At 42.5% G+C, this 20,543-nt stretch overlaps 1 protein-coding gene across 7 annotated transcripts in view; it reads left to right on the top strand.

Annotated features, from left to right (window-relative positions):
* Window positions 1-20,543, top strand: part of MITF (melanocyte inducing transcription factor) — a 101,478-nt gene that overhangs the window by 23,071 nt on the left and 57,864 nt on the right. Inside the window, exon 1 of one of the 7 annotated variants that reach the window (XM_048315366.1) lies at window positions 11,387-11,470. The exons of the other annotated variants lie outside the window; for them this stretch is intronic. The gene's annotated coding sequence lies outside the window, so the exon portion shown is untranslated. Of the gene's footprint in view, window positions 1-11,386; window positions 11,471-20,543 lie in introns of those variants that run through there. 7 annotated transcript variants of the gene reach the window in all.

Raw genomic sequence — 20,543 nt, 5'->3', positions numbered from 1 at the left:
GTTTTCATCCACGTTTAGGCCTGTGATTGTATAACCTGTTTCTGTGGGTGGTGGGGCTTTGCTCTGTCTTTTGCGGTGATTTTAACGTGAGGGCTTCTGCTGCCCTCACACCAGTGGCTCTTGTTTGAATCCCCCCTGTGCTAGGGACCACCAGGCTCTGCTCCTCCTTGGTACGCAATGAAAATACCTCCATGAGCTCTCAGAGATGTTTCAGGTTACATAAACCAGGATTTAAAATAGTATCTTTTTCACAACATTTGGAACACGTGTTCGTGAATATAAATTTTCAGCGCAGTGCCAACAGAGTTAGTTTAACAGATGCAGAACTCTGTTACTAAGAATAGTTTCTACAGTTATCTCCCCACACAAATTTTCTCCCTGGGCATTTGCTATGTGCTTATCAACACTGCAGAAGATCACATGCATGTTCTTTTTTTTTTTTCAGAAAATAGTCTGCAAGCTTTCTGCTTTCAGAAGCTATTGAAAGCACGTTCTTCTGAAGCCACACTGAGTTTCAATTGATGAATCAGAATTCTGCATGGAAAGATTTGGGTACAAACACAATAAGAAAATTTAGCAATACTTTTTTCTTGCTTGTGGTTTTTTTCCCCATTCTTGCTTTCACTTGGTAAACAGCAACACTTGCTGGCAAGAATGGGAATAACAGATCAATCTGCTTATTTTCAGTTGTCGGATTGTTGTGTGTGTCAGTGATCCAGCTCTTTTCCAGCTGTTAGCCAGTGAGAATTTACCTGGTGGGGAGGAAGATTTAATGTCTTGGCAAAAGATGCAGACTCTTCCCTAGCGACATTAAGCCCATAAGAGAACCCGAAGTCAATTTCAGATTTTATTTGAATGAAAGCAGAATTCTTGGAGTTTTCCCACTAAAATGAAACTCTCACGAGTTAAGCAAAGGATTTGGTCACCAGTAAACTCAGGAAACTATATTTAAACAAGAAAGAAAGAGTTAATTGAAGGTTGCCTGTTCCTCTTTTGCTAAGCAGCAGGACTTTCGTAGGGTGTGAAACTGTGGTTATTAGCCAGGGTTAATGGGGATTGTCTCGTTCATTACCATACACTGTTAAGAGCAACTGTTGGTTCCTCTGTTCAAGCAATGCTTCTGTTGCCAGTGCTGTCAGGAGATCTGCTTCATTTAAAAAAAACAAAGACCTGGGCTTGGTATGTTAGTAGCCATTGAAGTGGAACATAAAAGAAATACAATAGGAACAACATACTGAAAAGAAACACGGTTTTTAAGGTAGTCGAGTGCTTAATTCTTTTGTAATCAAAGAGAATTCAAGTGCCCACACACAGTAAAAATATGGCTGGGGAAAAGAAAGTGTCAAAACTAGCAAAAAGGCTTTGGGTCTGCTGAAGTAAAGGGGAAAAAATGAGGGAAAGTATAAAAAAAACCCCAAACCAACCAACCAAAACAAACAAGAAAACCCTCCACCAAACAAAAACCCCACCTTGTTTTGGTGGAGGTTAAGGAACACAGCTTGATTGCCATGATGTCCATTCTGTGTCCCACCACATCTGACAGGCGGCAGTGGAACATGGAGGTTCTGCATCAGGTGTGAACGCTGCAGAATTACTTGTCTTCTGTCTGCTTTGGTGTCCAGTAACTTATGTATAATAAGTTACAATTTTAGAGAAATGGTGGTGAGGTTTTGCATCTCTATTTTTGTGCATGTCTTAAGTTCTGTTGTTAAGATTGCATTGTTTCTTGTATGTGGGACAGCACAGTCCTAAATCTTTGGACGATCAAGGGAAAAAAAGAGTTTCTGTGAAAGCATGTGGAACAATGTGCATGGCTTAGCTTGGGAGAGGGAACCCTTTGCCTGTGTCCTGTGAACATCACTGCTGGTGCGTTGTTGCTGAGCTATAGGCAGAGCTGGATGTGCTTGGATAACTCTGAGGCAAGTGAGCATCTGCTAGAGTGGACACAGCTCTGTGCTTTGGGAATAGCAGGGGATAAGCTTCCCTAGTAACTGAGTTTTGTACTTTCTTTTATTGACCTTGATAATAGCTGTTGTGAAGGTTGCTGGGATTGGTGGTGTGGTCTGTAGTGTCAATTCTCATCTTCCAAATTCGGAGTTCAGTTCGTTGGCACTACTGGCTGTGGTAGGTCCAACCTCCCTGGGAGTTGTCCCTTCCCCACCCTGCTGGTTTCATAGAAAAATCGATTTTTCAGCAATTTAAAACTTTTTCCATAGGTGGCATTTCTTTCTGCTCTGCTTTTACAGGCTTCAACATTTGTGGTGCAAAAAATCTGTGCTGGGCTATTTGCAGGATTCCCTAAACAAGGAACTACTGCTCTGAGTCTGGCTCTAAGTGTTGCAGTCCCTTTCCTTGCATAAAGACCACCTGTGTGGTTGGATTCTGTGTGGATTCATCTCCTAAGGTAACTTTAGGGTCAGCTGTTGGGAGAAAAAAACATAGCTGGGCCAAGGAATCTGGAGCCTGCTGTCATGTACTTCACTTGTCTGTACCTGGGGGCAAAACTGATTCCTGAAGTTGTGTAGGACTTCCCCCTTGAAACAGGGAGTAGGAATATGGGGAGGCAGAGGAAAGCTTGGGATTTTCCATATTCTTGAGCTTAATTTAAGACGGTGATTCAGGCAGCCAAGGGAGACAGTTTATCTGTTCAGCTCTGGTACAGGCGTTGCCTCTTCTTTTGCCAAATACCTTCGAGGATGGGAAGAGACAACATGGTCCTTCTGGAAACCTGAGAAGAATTTTGGTGGTTAAAAAGAAATAAAATAAACTTGAATCTGCTGAGTCTGTGCTGCCATTTGCACTAATAGAAGAGAGTAGGGATTACAGCAGAGTTCAAGAAAAAAGCCTTGAATCTATGAGTATGTAATTTTAAGGAAGCCTTTTATTTCTGACTGATCTGTGTGCCTTGATGTTTTTTTTTGTCTCCTGGAAAAGGCTACTGTGTGTGGTTTGTCCATCCAGCAGCTGTGGTAACCCTTAACTCTAGAGTGCTGTGCTGTAGGTCTGAGATAAGTGTTGAAATCTGCATGTTTGTTTCTGAAACACGATAGAAATGTAATAACTTCTGAAGATCAGCTATAGATTAGCAAATACTTGGTGAGTCATATCTTCCCCTTCCTTTTTTTTTTTTTTTTTTTTCTTAAGCATGTCATAAACGTTTAGGAAAGCTCATTCATCCCAGATAGGTGTGAAATCAATCTTTGATGCATAGGGTTGTGACTCAGGGACTGGAAACAAAAAGGCTACTTGGTGTAATATCTGCTGTTGTGCTCTTGCCAAATGCCTTGAGCAGAGGGGGAAATCTCTTCTGCTCCAGTTTGTTTGGGAGATGCTTTGAAGATTATGGATCTCTTCCATATAGCAGGCACCCAATTAACTGTGATTAGGAGTGTTGTAGGTAATAGCTCTGCTATGAGGATGAAGAGAAGATGAGAAAGATGAATAGCACAGGATGTGGAGGTATTGGCTGGATGTGTGAGGGGAGGTGATGGGGTATTGGGAGTCTTGTTCCACGGGGTACAAGACAGCAGGGGAGCGTGAGACATTCCGGCCTGGAGGAAGCTTTTTCGGGAGGGTTTCTGGGGCAGGCGTCAGCAGCTGGCTGGGAGCTGATGTCAAGGTGAGTTTCTGCTTAATCTCCTCTCTCTGGCTTCAGTCCCTCTCTTTGTTGTGTATGTGCCTTTGGCTCTTCTGGTGGTATAAGTGGGACTACATCCCTACAAGATCCTTAGGTTTTTTATGCAGCACAAAGAGGAACTCAAAGCCTTTAGAATCTGTCTGTTGCTCATTCTTTCTGGCTTGAAATTAAGTATGTCAAATATATCTGTAGCTGTGAGAACTTTCTTTATCCTTCCATGTCCATCTTCTCTCCCCAGGATGCTTCCCATCCCTTTCTTCCCATACTTGCTCTTGAAACATGGAGCTGGTTTTGTCTGTTAGTAAAGTGAGCTGGCTGCCATAATTTCCTACATGTTCTTAGCCTTCTCCCTTCCCACCTCGGAAGTCATTATTCCAGATTTGTCTTGTGTTATAGCACATCTGCTTCACCTTCCCAAAGCTTTTGCTGTGTCCAACAGACCGCATTCCATGATTGTTATGTTTGTGAACCACTTCAAATGATTTTATTAGGGAACTGTGCTGTAAGTTGAGAGATGGCAGGGAGTGGGTGTTGTGTTTTTACAGCTCTTGGTGGCACACAGGAGCCTCTTCACTGTTCCCGGTGGATGCCAGGTACTCCGGAGCTTGCTGTTCCAGGAACAGATTCTATCCAGCCTCTTGCAGCTGAGGCTGATGGAGCAGTTCTCAGGGCTCTCTTGCATGCTGAGTGTGTTTGAGCAGTGTTGATGTTCCTGTAATTGCACTGGGTGGACAAACAGGCTGCTTATTGCTCCTGTGATTGCCCAGGAAATGTTCTGTCAACTCCACCCTTTCTTTCCTGATATGTAGCACATCCCTCTGATCCAGTGGTGAGCTAAGCTGGAGAGGGGAGCAGAACACTGCGTGAGTCATCTCACAAAGCTTTTGCAGCAGGTGTCTGGCTGAATCTGCTTACCCACCTTTCTTAACTCACAGTCCTTTCCTGCCCCATTTCTCCAGTTTCTTTGGGTTGTTGTTTAACAAGGGGCTCTTATAGAAAGAGACTTGTTAGCTTACTTTTTGCCATCTGTCTTCCATTCTTTCCCTCGAGATCTTTAGCTTGCAGTGCAGGGGATAAACTGGCAGGTAAAGATGATCTTGAGATACTTTGTGCTGCAACACTTCTATGGCAGTATGGCATAAAATCAGTTTCATTCCAAGAAAATGAGGGGAAAGGATCAGCAGAGCTGCACCTGGGGAGGAAGGAGAGGGAGGACTCCCAGATACAATGCTGTTTCAAGTCAAACTTCGTCTTGGCCTTGTTGCATCAAAATGAATCGACCATTTCATACGGAAAAGATATTTCTCCTTCCTTCGAAGGGAAGAAGAGATCCACAGTAGGAAGTGGTTGGGGTTTTTTTATCATTATTAAAAAAGACAAACCCTTTGGCTAGCATCTATTGTAAGGACTGCTACTGTCTCCTGGCACTCTTCTGTCTCCTCTCATGTTTCTTATGTTGTCTGTCTTCTATAATTAAAGTTTTTCAGGACATGAGTGGTCATGTTTGCTATTTGTGTGGTGCTGTTTGTACAAGATGCTGATTGATGTTGACTGCCCCTGTGCACTGTGGCAGTGCAAACAAATAATTAAGTAGCAGATAGAGATTTGGTGTATATATGAGTGAATATGCATAACCCCCCTGATATACTGATATGGAAGGGGAAATACAGACAGAGCCTTAGGTTTTGTGACTTTGATAAATAAACTGGTTTTAGGTAGTGGGACAGTGGGTAAAATACCCAATGTGCTCAAGGGAATGTGGCAAAATAGAAGCCTCTGAGTACGGGGAGCTGTCAGGAATTGCAAGTCATTCAGCAGCTGCTTTGTTTAATATTTTGAAATGTTATTGTAACTTTTAATGCAGATGGGCAAACTTTTACTCATTTAAACAATTAATTTTATTCAAATGTGTACAATAGAGTGTATTAATGCTTTTGGTCCTCATCAGTTTTTTACCTAGTCAGAAAGAGAAAGCTGTAATAGGGTCTCCAGCAAGTCCATTTTGACGTAAGTCCACTCTTCAACTCCTCCATCACTGGATAAATGCTGTATGGTTTCTTTTCACAATGTAAATATTTAAAGGGAACATAACTTGTCGGTGGAAACCATCTAATTAAAAGTATTAGGAGCTGTGTTTATTTATAACATGTATGAATAATTATTACTCAAAGTCTGGGTATTATTTTCTTGGGAAGTCCCTCATTAGAAACTCTGCATCATCAAGGGTGAACTGCACTGTTACTTAACCAGTTTCGGTTTGCATCTGGGCAGAGGCGTCAGAAGACAACTGCAGAGGCAAAAGGAACATGCTGTGAATATGAAAGCAAATTTTCCAGCATCCCAGCATTTTTCGTAATTATTTTTATATACATGTCTGGAGCTTAAACACGGTCAGCACTGAGCTGCTTGAGTGGTGCAACGTTGCGTGCGTGGAGTGTTGCTGTGGGTGGTGCAGGGAGGAAGGGGGACAGCGGTCAGGGAGCAGGGTGTGCTTCCTCTGCTTTGTGCCAGTGCTGCTGAGCATCTCTGGGCCTGCCATGTACCTTCTGCCAGACTGCACTCCCTCGGTGCAGCTCTGCTTGGATTATACAGCCAAGCATTTGGCCCCTCTCCATTTCTTTTCAAACAGGGACCATTGTTTGCGCTTGGACAACAGTGGCTGTGTTTTCTAATTCGAAAAATGCCTTATAGAAGAGGCCTTTATCATCATTCCTGCTTTGCAAATGGGGAAATAAGAGAGAAGGGAGCAGCTTACCCTCAGGTGATGGAGACGAGCAGCAGTGAGGAACAGAATCCTTGTCCTCGACAAGTCCTGTAGTTATTTCATCTGATGTTAGTGCCATCAAGTAAAACTCTCCTGTGAGCTTGTAAAATGTGAGTTTATTGTAAAATATTTCAGAACATGAACAACCTTTCCCTCCATGCAGCTAGAGCTGGATTAGTTGCAATTACTGGTAATCGTGGCCTTAAGGTACTGGCAGTGATACTCTGACAGGTAGGGATAGCTCAATAGTGCTGGAGCTTTGAGCTGGAGAGACCTGGCAGACAACACCAGCAACAGCAGGCTGCATCTCATCCTTCAGGTTCCTGGGAAGGGAAGTTTCTGTACTGTCTGCTCATGTCTGGGTCTGGGAAGTGCTCTTCTCACGGTCCCATGCACAGAGAGTGAACTCTGACAGCTCACTCCATGAAGCTGCCATTTAGATTTTGTTATGCAACACTTGTCCTTTCCTTGAACAGAAAAAACCCAAAAGCCTTTGGGGTTTCTTGTTCTTACTTTCTCAATTCTTCAGTGCTTTCTTTTTCTACATTACTTCCCTTTCTTTAAGATCTGATGGTTAAGTTCTTCCTGGGTTCATAAATATTCATCTCTTGTCCCATCTATCTCTGCATACACCCTGACAAGTATTCTTCCACCTTTACTACAGTGATACTCTGTTGTGCTCTCCACACTTTTCTGGTCCTGTCTTTCTTTGCCTCTTACCTCACCTGCCCTGTCTTTTTCATGCTGCTGATGCTTCAGACTCCCCCTGTGCCACATCCCTTGGGATTGTTCCTCATACACCGCCTGTGTCCTGGCAGCTTCTTTTCTGTATCTGTTTCTTTTCTTGCATTTTCCTGTGCCCTTCTCTCCTGAAGGAGAAGGCCTCTTGTGCTACCTTCTTCCTTTTGTGCTACATTTTCTTCTTTTCACTTTATTCGCTGTCCTCTCCTTGTACTGTTGAAGAAATGAAATTTCTGTGGCTTTATGCCTAATAGCCAGATCTTGATTCTTTGTTTTTTCACAGTATAAAGGAATCCCAGCTGTACCTCTCTATAGTCTTTTGTACAGCACAAACCTGAGGATGATCCCCACAACGCTTGTTTTGTGAACTTACTTAATTTGTGGTGCAAAGGATAGGAAAATAATACAGAAGCAAAGTATGGTAGTGATAGTTACAAATTCAGCTTGCAGGACAAGGAGAGGCTGCTTTCTGTATTAAGAACTTTTTGTTAACAAGTGGAAATTGTAAAGATTTTGCTAACTGTCCACTTTTGAGACCAGGTTAGGATGGGAGAGCAAGCACTTGTGGCAGGACATGAGTTTGTTTTGTGTTCAAGGTAGGGTGACAAGTGATTCTGACCTCTTTGCCAGTTTTTTTGTTTTATTCTCTGTTTGCTATCCATTAATCCTTATGTCCATGACCCAAACTAACCATAATGTGTGCTTTGTAGCTGTCATCTCACTGTGATTTATTTCTGCCTATTTGCTCAGAACTGTTTGCTTCTGTGGCTAGAAGTGGGATAACCAGGATTTAGCATGAAGGCTGTACTGCATGATGCCAGTGATGTTAAAGCCTTGCTGTGCCTCTGTCATGGAAGAGGAGGAATTCAGATGTGGTGACTTGAATTTGCATGTTCCCATCATACAGCAAAGGAAAACTGAATTGGAAGTTGAGGCTTGATTGCATTTTTCTATTCTGTTCATAAATTATTATTTCCTGTCCACCCACCCCCTCCCTCCCCAAAACGAATTGAATTTAAGCGGAGTTGGCTTTGCATCTAAGAGCTGGGCTTCTGAAAAATGCGGTGGAAATGAATCAATTAATGCCTTATGAACTTAATCATAGCAACATCTCAGTTGTTCCACAATAGCAGCATTTTTCTTGGTTTATGCAACCAGTAGCATATGACAAAACTCTGTGTTTCTAAAGGTGATCCATATGTTGACATGCTTCTGGAACAGCAGTACACTTCATGTTATTTTAGATTTGGTCAGCCATCAAGCAGAGTGTTTTCTGATAGTTTGGCAGTTTTCCTGAATCACGTGAGATTGTAGATGCAGGAACTGGAATATTACCATGCAGAGCTCACAGGAGAGAAATAGCTTTGTCCAGTGCCCTGCTTCTGTCTTGTGTGAGAAGCACCAAAACCAAAAAGGTGTATTTTGGAGCCTGGTGGTGGTGTGTGTGCTGTGAGCACTGGGAAGCCTAATGAAGAATTTGTCTGCTAAAAGCTTATGCTTTCCCCTCCAAGTGTTGCTGTTGATTTAATGAAGCAGTCTCCTTGCAAACTCTTGAATTGCTCATGCCCCCGTGATCGTTGTGGCTGCGAGCACATCGCTTTTTGTTATTATAAGAATATAACTTCTGCTGTCTCGGCTGAGTGTGTTTGTTCATCAGGTGCTCTTAACAAGTACTTTGTGGATGTATCCTGCAGTCATCTGTCCTGGTTTTCTTTATATTTAGGCAAGGCAAAGGAGCTGTACAGAATACTGTCAAGACTGACCAAGGGTGGTCTGAGCCGTGTCCTTTGAGTCTCGGAGTTCTGGCCCAAGATCTTTAAACAATGATTTTTCTGTGTGGGTACCTGAGTCCAGCTCATGGTATCTGCAGCCTGTCATCCTGAGTGTGGGGTGAGGGATAAAAAAGACCAAGCTGGAAGGAGGAAAAGAGAGGATAGAGACAGGCAGGCAACTTTATCTTGAAGCTCAAAGCCTGACTTAGTGAGGTGATGTGAGAAGTGGGGGCTTCTGTAGGATTTGCTGGCATGTCTATTTTCTACATAGAAATTAATACTTGTGCTGTAGTGAGTGACAATGCAGCTGAAATCAGAGGCAAGTGCTGGGGCACTGGAGTCTCCCCTCTCCCCACCAGTGACCAGTGCTCTGTGCTGTGCAGAAACTGGAGAGCTCATGAGTGTTTTCTTCAGAAGTTTTGGGAAGACTTGCTGTGTCAAGATGTCTGTGCCGATGTCTGTGCAGGGTCTGATGGCTTGAGTGACACTGCCACATGGACTCTGTGCTTGAGTGGCTCTGACCACTGGCCAGACCACTGCATGTCTGGGGGCTTAGTCACCTATTAAATGAAGTTTATGAAATATTTTTGTTTTCTTTTAGTTAATCAAACAAGGCTCACTAAATTATTCCAAAACCTATGCAATATTGTTTGTCCTTAGTCCAATAGAAACAGTTACTTAAAAATGCTTGGAGAAAGTGTTTCTCAAGATATGCTCTGGTATTTCTGTTGACTGAAATTGCTTATTAGCTTGGTGATACAGCAAGGCTGCTGTCTGGAATAGATTGTCTAATATACCCTCTACTGCTCTGCTCAGTCAGTGTGTGTGTGTTTCCTAAGAAATGCTACAAGAACCACAAATATAGCTGGAGCACCTAGTCTGGAGTCAGGGATAAAAATAAACATGACATTATTATATTAGACTTGGCCACAGTTCTGACTGGTGGTGTGCTTTGATAACGTTGACATCTAAGATTTTTAAGCAGACTTTAAGGTTCACAGGCTTTGGTAGTTTGGTGGATAAGCCTTTCTCAGTCCATTTTCTTCTTTGATGTTCTTGTTTTGGTGTTTGTATCCTTCTCTGAAGGCTGCAGTTACAGAAAGCCAGGGTTGTGCTTTTCCCTGCTCATGCCAAGGTGGCACTTGGACACAATGCCCCAGCTGCCAACTTTTTTTTGGTACGGCAAGGTCAAAATTACACAGACCTGCAATCAGCTCACTCTGCTACATTACTAAAGCATTTTTGTAGCTCTCCTACCTCCCTTCCTGCACTGAAACACCTAAATTTAGAAACCTTGAAGCCCAAGATTGTGCTGTGAATTTGCCACAACTCATTTGGTGTGCATTATGCCCATTCAGACTGTTAAATGGCAGTTCTCTTTCTCCTGCTTGTGTTTTGGGAAGCCATGGATAGCTTGCCAGCAGAGTTTGGCCACTGGGCTGCTCTGGGTCCATGTCACTGCAATTATTTCCTCTGCTATACTAATAGCTGTATTTATATTTGCAGTATCACCAGCTACAGCCTTTCTATTTTAAGAATCCCTGGCATGCTGTAGCCTTTCCAGAACATGATTTTCACTCTTAGGGAAAATGAAAGATGCATCCAACAGAAAGGAGCAAGCTTGCAGAAGTTTGGATGTACATCAAGTTTCCTTGGGGCATACCTTAAGAGAAATGATGGCTAGTTATGAATTATGACTGCTTGAAGATTTCTGTCACTTACAGAAAACTAACAAGGAGAGATTCTGACTGAGTCTGGTGAATTTTTTCCAATGCATTTACACTAGTCAAGTACTTCTGTTTTCAGGTCTGAGTAACTATTAACTCAGTATTGCGGATTTGTCACTGATACTGATGTTCAGTAAAGAAGGTGCTTCTCCAAGCCATAATCTTTTCCTAAACTTGCTTAAAGGTGATAAAATTGTTCTGGGACACTGACACTGTTGTGGAATATGCTGAACAACCTGTGTGTGTGTGCATGTTTTGGGTTTGAGCAGGAGAAATGCTGAAGGTTGACTCTTGTTTCAGGGGGAAGAAGGGGAGTTCAGCCACTTAGTGTTCCTTTGCAGTCAGATTTGATCCATTAGTGTTTAAGGAAGCAGTCAGGAAATTTGCTGCCTCCACATGAAGTTCTGTGCTTGATGAGGAGAGGAGAACATGTGTAAGGTTTCAGTGGTTCCTTGTTGGCTTAGCTAACTGAATTTTAGTAGTTGTCAACATTATTAAAAGCTTACATGATACCTCTAGTTAATTCTGTTAAAAGAGTTTGGCTGGTATAAATGTTCAATCTCTTAAAATTACAATAGGTCAACAGACAAATTTACAAGGATTGATAAAGAATTTAACAACAAGGGCCCAGAGAATAAATGACTTGTGTAGAGCCTGTGTAGCAATACATGCACAGAGGAGTTACTGAAGAGTAGCAAGAGTCTTGTTGCAACTATAAATGTTCTTATTGATCTTTCCAGTGGGTGATGCAGTGCCTGGGCCACGTCATTCTTGGTCCTGTAGCTGAAACCTTTCTAACATGGATGAACAAAACATTTTAAAGTATATGGTAAGTAAATTAAGAGACAAGGATTAAATGTCACTGTTTCTGGACCAGAAATAATTTGGAATAGGTTGGAAGGGACCCCTGAAGGTCGTCTGACCAACCCCTTGGCTTAGTGTACACAGATATCTGACCCCGTCACTTTGCCCTTCTAACAGCCCCAGATCTAAACTGTCTTGGCACTGAGCAGCCAGCCAGGAACCAAGGCAGGCCCACTGATTTCTAATGTATTTCCTTTCTGTCAGAGGGCTTAGCAGTGCCAGGGCTGCGGGGCTGCTGCCTTTCCTTCCGGCTGCCAGCGCCGGGCACTTCCCAATGCACTTCACTGCCTGGATGTTCTGGGTTTCAGAACATTCTCAGCTGTACTGATAGGTACATTGTGGGTGGGAAGAGTTTGTTTCCTATTGAAGAAATTAATTGCTGGTAACTTCCCACATTCTTCTTTCTCGGTTTTGTCACTGAATATTTTCCAGGACCTGGGGGTTTTTTTCCGGTGGCAGTTTTGGCTGGAAAAGCTATAGGCTGTTTTTCAGTGCTGTTCAGTCAAAAGCAGCTAATATTAAGAGGAAAGCTCATTTGCATTTTCAGAACTTGTGGATGATTAAGTTTTTGGTAGCAGAGATTTTTTTTTTTTCTTTATTTAAGTGCTGACAAAATATGTGCATGTACAAAAGCTGTGTTTGAGTGCACAGAGATTAAGCCAGCTAAAAATAGCTTCTTCTGTGACCCTGCTGGAATTTTCTTTAAGCTTGGAAACACTGAAGTGTGTGTTTTGTCAGATTTGAATCATGAACCTTGAAGAAGAGTTAATGACTTCTTATTTCTCACCCCTAATCTTCAACTAGAGCATTCTTTATGTGAACAGATCAGTCTGAAACTGTACCTCAGGCTTCACTTACCTTATTTAACTTTGCTTACTTGCTTTGTTCATTGTAACATTTTTTTCTGCTCTAGTTAGCGTGTTTATGAAAATCATTATTTTCAGTCCTTATTGTCAGACCCATGCGAGCTGTGCAATTGTTGCTGGGGGTGACAGTTCCCCAAATCTGCCTTATTTTCTGTTGTACTTAAAACCAAGCTTTTCCTCTTGAACATCTTGTAACTCTTATCCTGATGAAATGTGTGGCTTTCTCTGTTGCTCTGTCTTGTCTTCCTGGCAACTTAACAAACACTTTTTAGCTGGGACTAAATGATCTGCTCTTGGGACAAAAGCTGTATGCTCTGCTCCCTGTCCTGGGAGATCTGGTTGTATGTAAGGGATGGCAAAGCTCTCATTTGCTTTTGGGGCTGAGATTCAGTTCTGGCCTTCAAAAGTGTTCCCAGGATGTGCTGCACCCAAAGTGGCTAGGGTGCAATTAGCATTACCATTAATTATGTTTTACCAACAAAAGAACAAAAAGTGATTAAGGCCCCCCCACCCCCCCCCCGAGTTCAGTTGAAATTGAAATGTTCTGGTAGGAAGCAATCATAATGCTTTGCACGTCCCTTTTTGATGCAGATTTTCTTTCAGCATATATTAGTATTTAAACTATAATAGATGTTTTGGTAATTGGTTGAATCCTTGCTTCAAAAAATCTTTTCTTTAAATTTGTCTCTGTTTCTGTGTAGAACAGAATTGCAAAAAATAAATTCCAGTGCTTGACTAGCTCTTGTTTGGCATGAAGTTGTAGAGCACTTAAAATTCCTCATACAACAGCTTTAATTGCTTGCTAATCTTGCCTAAAGACTGGCTGAGAATGTCAGCTCAGTTCTCCTGTTGCTTATTCTCAGTAGCACAGACTGCAAATGCTTGGGGAAAATGTACTGGGAGCATTTACTGTAGAACATAGGTGACGAAGTATGGAAACACTTGCCTAGAGGTCAAACTGTTGATGTTTTAGTAGTTGGTTATTGATCTCTATCAGCAGCTTGACAGTTGTATGGCTTTTGTAGAATGAGTTAATAATTTCTTGGTGTGATGCAAAATCAACGCCCAATTGACCCGAGCCCCCGAGTGTGACCCCCGTGGCAGGGGATGGTGTGAGATGCTGCTCCCAGCACGTCTGCTCTGCTCCACAGAGCCTTCCTCGATGAGCAGCTCTTTTGGACAAAGCCTGACCCATAGCTGTGCCTTCCTCTTTTCTTCCCGCATTGTTCTGGGCTTTGATGAATGTGTTGGTGCTCATGTTGGTGGCTGTTCCCTTTTTTTAGAAACAAATCTTACCCGCAGTAACTCTATATCCACAGTGAGTAATGGAGAAATCATTGCTCGTTAATGATTCACTTGCAGGTTCCTGTATTGCTCTTGCTCAGTCACTGGTGTTGCTGTTGGCTCCAAAGTGTTGCTCAGCCAAGCACTTAGACCTGCTCTTCATAGTTTCAGTAGGGTTGTTGTAATGACAGGATGGTGGGTGGCTGCCTTTGGTTACTGGTCGTCTGGTCCAAAATATATCCCTCCAGAGCTGGTCCTGATGATGCTCTTGGCAGGATTGTAGAACTTCTGTGCTGTTGAACCTTGCAGCTGCTTAGAGACATCTTTTACCCGTTATTTTTTTGTTAGTTTGCAAAAACTGTTGATGGGTATTTGCTTAAAGACTACCTTATGATTTACCTGTCCCCCTAGAATGCTCAAAAGGTTAAATACTAAACTTTGAATTTCCATTTTGAACCTTATTTTCAGGTGAAGTTCTCATCCCAGCCTGTCTAAAGTGTTTGCTTTCTGCATGCACACTTGGTGATCCACTTCCTTGGGACATGCCTGTGCTTTGCTGCTGCAGTTATAGGAATGGTGCCTCTAATCAAGGAGTAAAAGTAAACTTCAGCTCTTAGTAATTCAGAAACAGAGTCCTGAAAGATGCCTGGGGTCACAGAGTCCAGTCCTTTGTCCTGGTCGTGCCTGTCATATCCTCCCTAGGCTGATTGAGTTATGCAGACAGAGCTTGCCTAATAATTCAGCTTCCTATTTTGTAACAGTCATTATTGTAGGCTGTTTCATGGTGCTATTGTTCAAATAAACTAAGGAAAAAAAAATAAAAAAGGGCTCACACAAGAACAAGAGGATGCTTTCGCTGCTTTTAGCTTGGTTACTTCCTGTGAAAAGAAACATCTGCCATGCGATGCTTGGGATCATTCAGCAGCAGTCAGACCAGTAATAGAAATTAATAAGCTAAAAACCCCTAGAAGCTTTAGGATGTGAAAAATGTGAAAATGCTGTGGCCTGACTTTTGAATATTCAGCATCTTTTTTTTTTTTTTTTGTGTTCTTGATTCTACTCACCTTCCAGCATGGGCAGCCAAAGCCCGGCAGCTCTGAGTCATTTTCCTGCACCATTGTGCAGGATAACAGAGGCCCTGGGCTTAGTTGTGCTGCAGTTCAATCCAAGATTGATATGAAACCACCCAAAAGAAGGAAGGGGAGAGACATGGCCTCTTCTTGGCCGTGGGCATGAGCATCAGAGGAGCAGGAGGCTACAGCAGATCCCAGACCACAGGGGGTGTGCAGTGGGAGGCTCCATCAAATACGGCATGGCAGACTTGGGGTGATTTGGGACCCAGTTATTTTTATTGCTTTCAGAAGTTCTTGTAATTGATTTGATTGTAGAGAGGAAAAGCAGAATTTTGTACCAAAAAGTAGTTCTGGTAGCTTTTCTCTTGTTTCTTTTTTCTTGCACAAGGGGAGGCTTTCCTGCGGTCATTCTCTTCACAGCAATGGCTTCATACCTTCTCCATTTTCTTCCTCTCTTGTTGCCCTTCTCCACTTTCTCTTCCCCACATGCTGCCCTTTCCCTCTGTCCCACCTGTTTGCTGCTGGCGCAGTCGGGGCCGGCGCCGTGCCCAGGAGCTGGCAGAGCACCTCTGCCTCCCTGGATCCATCAGCTCCGGGCTGTCTCCTGCCAGGGAGCTCAGACCTGCCTCTGCCTTCCAGTTTGTGCAACAGTGTCTCTGTCCAGTTTTATTTTTTTAACTGAACTCTCAATGTCGCAATGAAAGAGCACCAAATGTGATTTTTAAACTTTTTTTGTGAGGGAAGCCCCTTCAAACAGCCTGAGGTTGCTTCACATTGTATCTATCACAGAAATTGTTCGAGAGTCCTGGGCCTAAGCTCATATGGGGAAACAGCCCTGGATCAATGAAAGAAAACATTCAGCAATGTGCATTTTATGCAAGCATTTAAACTTTTTTTTTTTTTTTTTTTTGGTTTTGTTTAGTAATAAAAGGAACAAAGCTATTATTAGTGACCATGGGCTTGGGAGTTTGCTAAAGCAGCAATAGTTACTCATCTGTTTTCATTTGCAGAAGTGTTCTAACAAAGGCAGCCACAAATGCAGCAGCGGGGTTAGGAGGTGGATGGTAGGAGTGGAAGTGCAGTTTCTGGAAGCCAGTGCTTACTAAGACCTTTCTGTCTAGTCTTGATTCTGGGGCCATCAGGAGCTCAGGTCCCAGGGAGCACTTGCCTTGCCTTGGATTGAAACGTGAAAGGATGAATCCCCTGGGTAAGTCCTTGGTCCTTTTTCTTCTCTGAGCTGCAGCAGAACTCCACAGAGCAGTTGTTTCTCCTGGTGCCAGCCGGTGTTGTGCCTGCACATCAGCTCCTGCAGCTGGCTGGCAGAGATGGAGAGCAAGCAGTGCTATGTGATCATTTTGGTTTAGTTTTCCCTCTCTTCTTCTGGTCCAGGTAGGAATAAAATGGAGAAATTACCTGGCTTGGAACCACAAAAACTCCAATATTTTCTTGCTCACTTCTTTTTTCTTTTTCAAACCAGCTGAACAAGCATGCACAAGACCTTTTGCATGTGCCTTCATGTGCAGCCAGCTGGGTCAGGGTTTGCTCCATGGCAGATGCCGTGGACTGCAGAGCTGACTCTGTGCGTGGTGGGATCCATGCTGCCTGCAGGGGCAGTTTCCTCAGGTGCAGCAAGGGCAGGCAGGTTTCTGGCTCAAAATGCTGTGGCATGCCCAAAGATTCTATGGGAAATCAGAATGAAATACTCCTATTGATTTCCTTGGGTTTGGGACCATGTCCCACCTGAGTTCTATTGTGATGTGCTGAATACATGACTGAATTTAATGTTGGAATTAAATGCTCAGTGAGAGTTGCTGTCTAATAATCGCAATCAGCCTCTTTTTCTCCCCAATCCTGCAGCAGTTAAAAGTCTGATTTGCAATTTGAGTTTACATCCTGAGGTTGCTATGACAAATACCTCGAGAAATATCTTGAATGAGTAACAAATTTCAGGAATTGCTGTTTGCCCAGATGTCTGTGTGCCAAAGATAGAAACTTAAACCCATGGAATTTCAGAAGACCTAAATGGAAAGGAGAGATGTGAAACGAAAACTCTTGCTAGTGCATAGAGGATCTCTTGAGACAATTGAGCTACAGCCTAGAAGGTTGCAATTATTTTTCTAGTGTCAGAAATGATACTGTCTGTGGTTTTCAGATAACAGATCAGCAAGGGAGGAGTGATTGAGCTGCTTTATCGTGCTGCTTACAGAAATGTGACATTTAGCACGATAATTGAATGACAGGTTTTATCTGTATTTACGGTTGTTAATGGTCAGAAACTGCCATCTAAGAGGACAGATTATGTAATTTGCATTAACGTTGTAAATACATCTTTTTTTCCTGGATTTTATGCAAACATTTTCTTAAAAAAAAACAAACCTTCTCTCTCTGCACTGTGTGAAATAATACTTTGCTTTCAAAGATGCCAGACTTTTGGAAGTAGACTGATACAATAAGAAAGTTGTCACACTTGGTGATATTTTTACACATGGCATGTTGGAAGGCTCTTTTGATTTTTAGGAGTGGGTTATTAAAATTTTTCACCTTCCAGTTTTATTTCTTTTAATTGTTTTGAAGGTTTTGCAAGCACAGAAAACAACGTAGGTACAAAAGTTTGAAATGACCAGGCACTAAAGGGAACAAAGAGACCTTCACCTTATTGAACAAGGATTCTGCACACAGAACTCCAGTTTGCTTGGTTTTCCTCCATGGCAAACAAATTTTTGAAGTTTACTTTGGCAGGAATTCCCACCACCATTGTGTTAAACAGAAATGGAAGGGTGTTTCCAAGCTGCACGTTTCTTTGTTGCCATGTGGAAATGCAGTTTTAAATGTTTTCTGTAGGCGCTTCATTTTGGTTTTCATTTCCTTGTCGTCTTCCCATGCATCTATAGCTCCCCAACACCACTGGGAATCATAGACTAATAGATTGGATTGGACTGGAAGGGGCCTTAAAAGATTATCCAGTTCCAACTCCCCTGCCATGGGCAGGGACACCTTCCACTAGACCAGGTTGCTCAAACTATTTTAAGATAAATAGTTATATTCATGTTTTTAATTGAAGTGAGGAAAGAACTTCATTCTGGCTTCAATTTTATTGTTTACATTTTTTTGCATGTGAAATGTTAACTGGTACAAAAATGCCTGCAGGTTGGGATCCACCTTAGATTTGCATATTTGGTTTTTTAGTTCTAAGGAATTTTATTGCATTTAATCTCAAATGAAAAATTATAGATGGACTTTGCTGTAGAAAACCTAGCAATTTTCTGCCAACATAATTTTTTTTTTTGTGTGCTGTAGTGATTATGGAAGACTTTATAGAAAAAGCCTTATCTATTGCCTCTTGGAGGGGTAGTATTTGAGAAGTTGATAAAATGATGCTGCTGTTGAATAATGCAATGAGAAAATGATAAATCAGGGTTTTTTTCTTCCTAAAACCTGTTTTTTCACCAGGCTGAAGTGATTCAGCCCATCCCTGCCAACTCCAGCTGTTATTTCTATGTGGACGTGGAAAGGGCTTTTCACCCTCTCAAACAATCACCTTTTACATATACTGGGATCACAGTAGCCTTTTATTACCTTTTTATTTTTAATGGCAGTATCCTGAGGTTTCCCTTAAGTAAGGAGTGGTACAATTTACCTGAAGCAGTAACTGTCAGGCTGGTTTTGGTGTCAGTACCTCCCTCCTGGCACTTGCTAATGCTTCATCTGCATTTTCTGTCCTGGGCCACCACAGTACCGAGGTCTTGGACCTGTTGGAAAGCACAAGCCCTTTGGCCTGGGAACTACATTATGCTGGCTGACTCTGCAATCCCCAATTTACCTGATGCTGGTTCTGCAGAGGCATGTGGTAGGATGGGTGGAGAAAATTGATTATTATGGTTTTTTGCCTAGGGCTTTTTTCCTCTTGTTTCAGGGAATTTCTCAATCCCATATAAAGATTTAATGTGCTGGCTTTTTAGTAGTACTAAACACTTGTAAGATTTTTAAAAATGTGCATAATCATTCAAATATTGAAGACTTCAGTTTCAAACTACTTGGATATGGACTTAATCACAAGAATATATTAATGCATTTGACCTGCTTTGGGGTTTTTTCAGTGTAACTTTTTCAGCTTAGCATTGCTGTGTATTTTCAAGATCATCTTTGCTTTCCCCCAGTTATTTTTAATAAACGATTTTAGCAGCAGGAGCTACTGTAAGTGTCCTTAGAAAGCACTTGCTCTGCCAGACAGGAAGGTGTTTTTCAGGTTCCATACTTTGGTTTTGTGTACTTAATTATTACTTTTTTCAGAATAAATTAGTCTGTATTAAAAGCGCACTGGAGGCTGGAGTTCTTTGTTCCCAGGCTGTAAATAACATGGTCAGTGAGGGTGTTTTCATTATGTTGCGCTCCTGAACTTCAGTGGAAATTTTGGATGGCATGTCCAGGATGTTGAACAATTACAGAGTGTCAAGGGGTTGGATTTTCATGTTGCTGTAGTGAACTGAAGGTTCTTCTCTACTAAACATATGAGTAGGAGTTGTAAGAGCCTGGCAGGTTCACCTTCAGTTATGTCTTGTGTTGCTTGTCAGTGCTGGGTAGGATAACAGGACATGGATGTTGGCTACAGAGGATGGAGGATACTGGGATTTAGAGATGTGGTTTCAGCTCCTGTCTGTACTGCCCAGGCTGTGTGTCCCCAAGAGGCTCTGCTCTACAGCCTTGTGTTGGAAGTCATGATGGGTGATGCTATCTTGGCCAGGCGATGTGTGGCTGTTGGACCCTCCAGCTGCTGTCTTGTCCTCAAAAGGTATCCCTCTTAAATCTGCTCAGGATGAAACCTGCTCTGCATGCCTTCTATCTACTTTAGGATGTCTCTTTTTGTAGTAGGTATTTCTTGATTTTATGTTCGTTTTGGGGAACCTCTAATCTTTAATTTAGAAAGGAGGGGTTGCATTTTTGAGGTATTATTTACTGCTTTAGCTCAGCATGGTCTATGTGAAGGCAAGAGCTCCTGTTGTGTGCAATATTCCAGTACTACTTCAGATCCATCTGCTCTGCCAAAGAGTTGCTTTGCTCTGCATCTGCCCTTTGGAGCCTCTGGCTGCCAGGCATCTTCTGTGCTCAGGAAATGACTGGACATGGCACTCAGTGCTCTGCTTTGGTTCATAAGGTGGTGGTTGGTCAAAGGTTGGACTTGAGGATCATAAAGGTCTTTTCCAACCTAATTGATTCTGTGATTCTGTGTCCCGTAATTTGTTACTGGCTGCTTCATTCCACAGTGACCTACTTTGATTAGGCAACCAGTCTTTATTTGCAAAGGAGCACGTTGTTCCTTCGTCAGTCCTCTAGCTGGAAATGGTTTCAGGTCTGAACTTCTCAGAATGAGACTGTTGATACCAATTTAATCTTGTTCATAGCTGGTTTATATCACTTTGGTGACGTGCCAGGGTTGTTCTCTCCTGGGTGTTTGTTTTTCTGCTATATTTATAGACAGCAACACTCACCCCTGTCAACCTCCAAACTTTTCTTTAGCTTCCCACTATAATGTGGGCTTGTTTTCCTTGTCCCCTCAATTTTAGCTCCTTGTTCTTGAGCACATTGCCTAAGCAGGAGCCCTTGCCCACAAGGCACACAGAGGTTTTGCACTTTGAACACCGGTGCTTCTCCATCCTCTCTGGCATTGCCTTGTCTGATACAGCCTGAGGCTGCTGCTTTTTGTGATTTGCAGTGCAGGCCACTTGTGACATAGGGAGTGACTCATTCTCCTGGGCTTCTCTCAGTCCCATTGAGTTTAAATTCATCAGAGAAGTACTGATGATGTACCATATCCTGT

The sequence above is a fragment of the Corvus hawaiiensis genome, chromosome 11 (genome assembly GCF_020740725.1).
Source record: "Corvus hawaiiensis isolate bCorHaw1 chromosome 11, bCorHaw1.pri.cur, whole genome shotgun sequence".
NCBI classification, from domain to species: Eukaryota; Metazoa; Chordata; class Aves; order Passeriformes; family Corvidae; genus Corvus; species Corvus hawaiiensis.
Note: the sequence above shows the minus strand (reverse complement) of the source record. Positions and strands in the feature narration are given on the sequence as shown.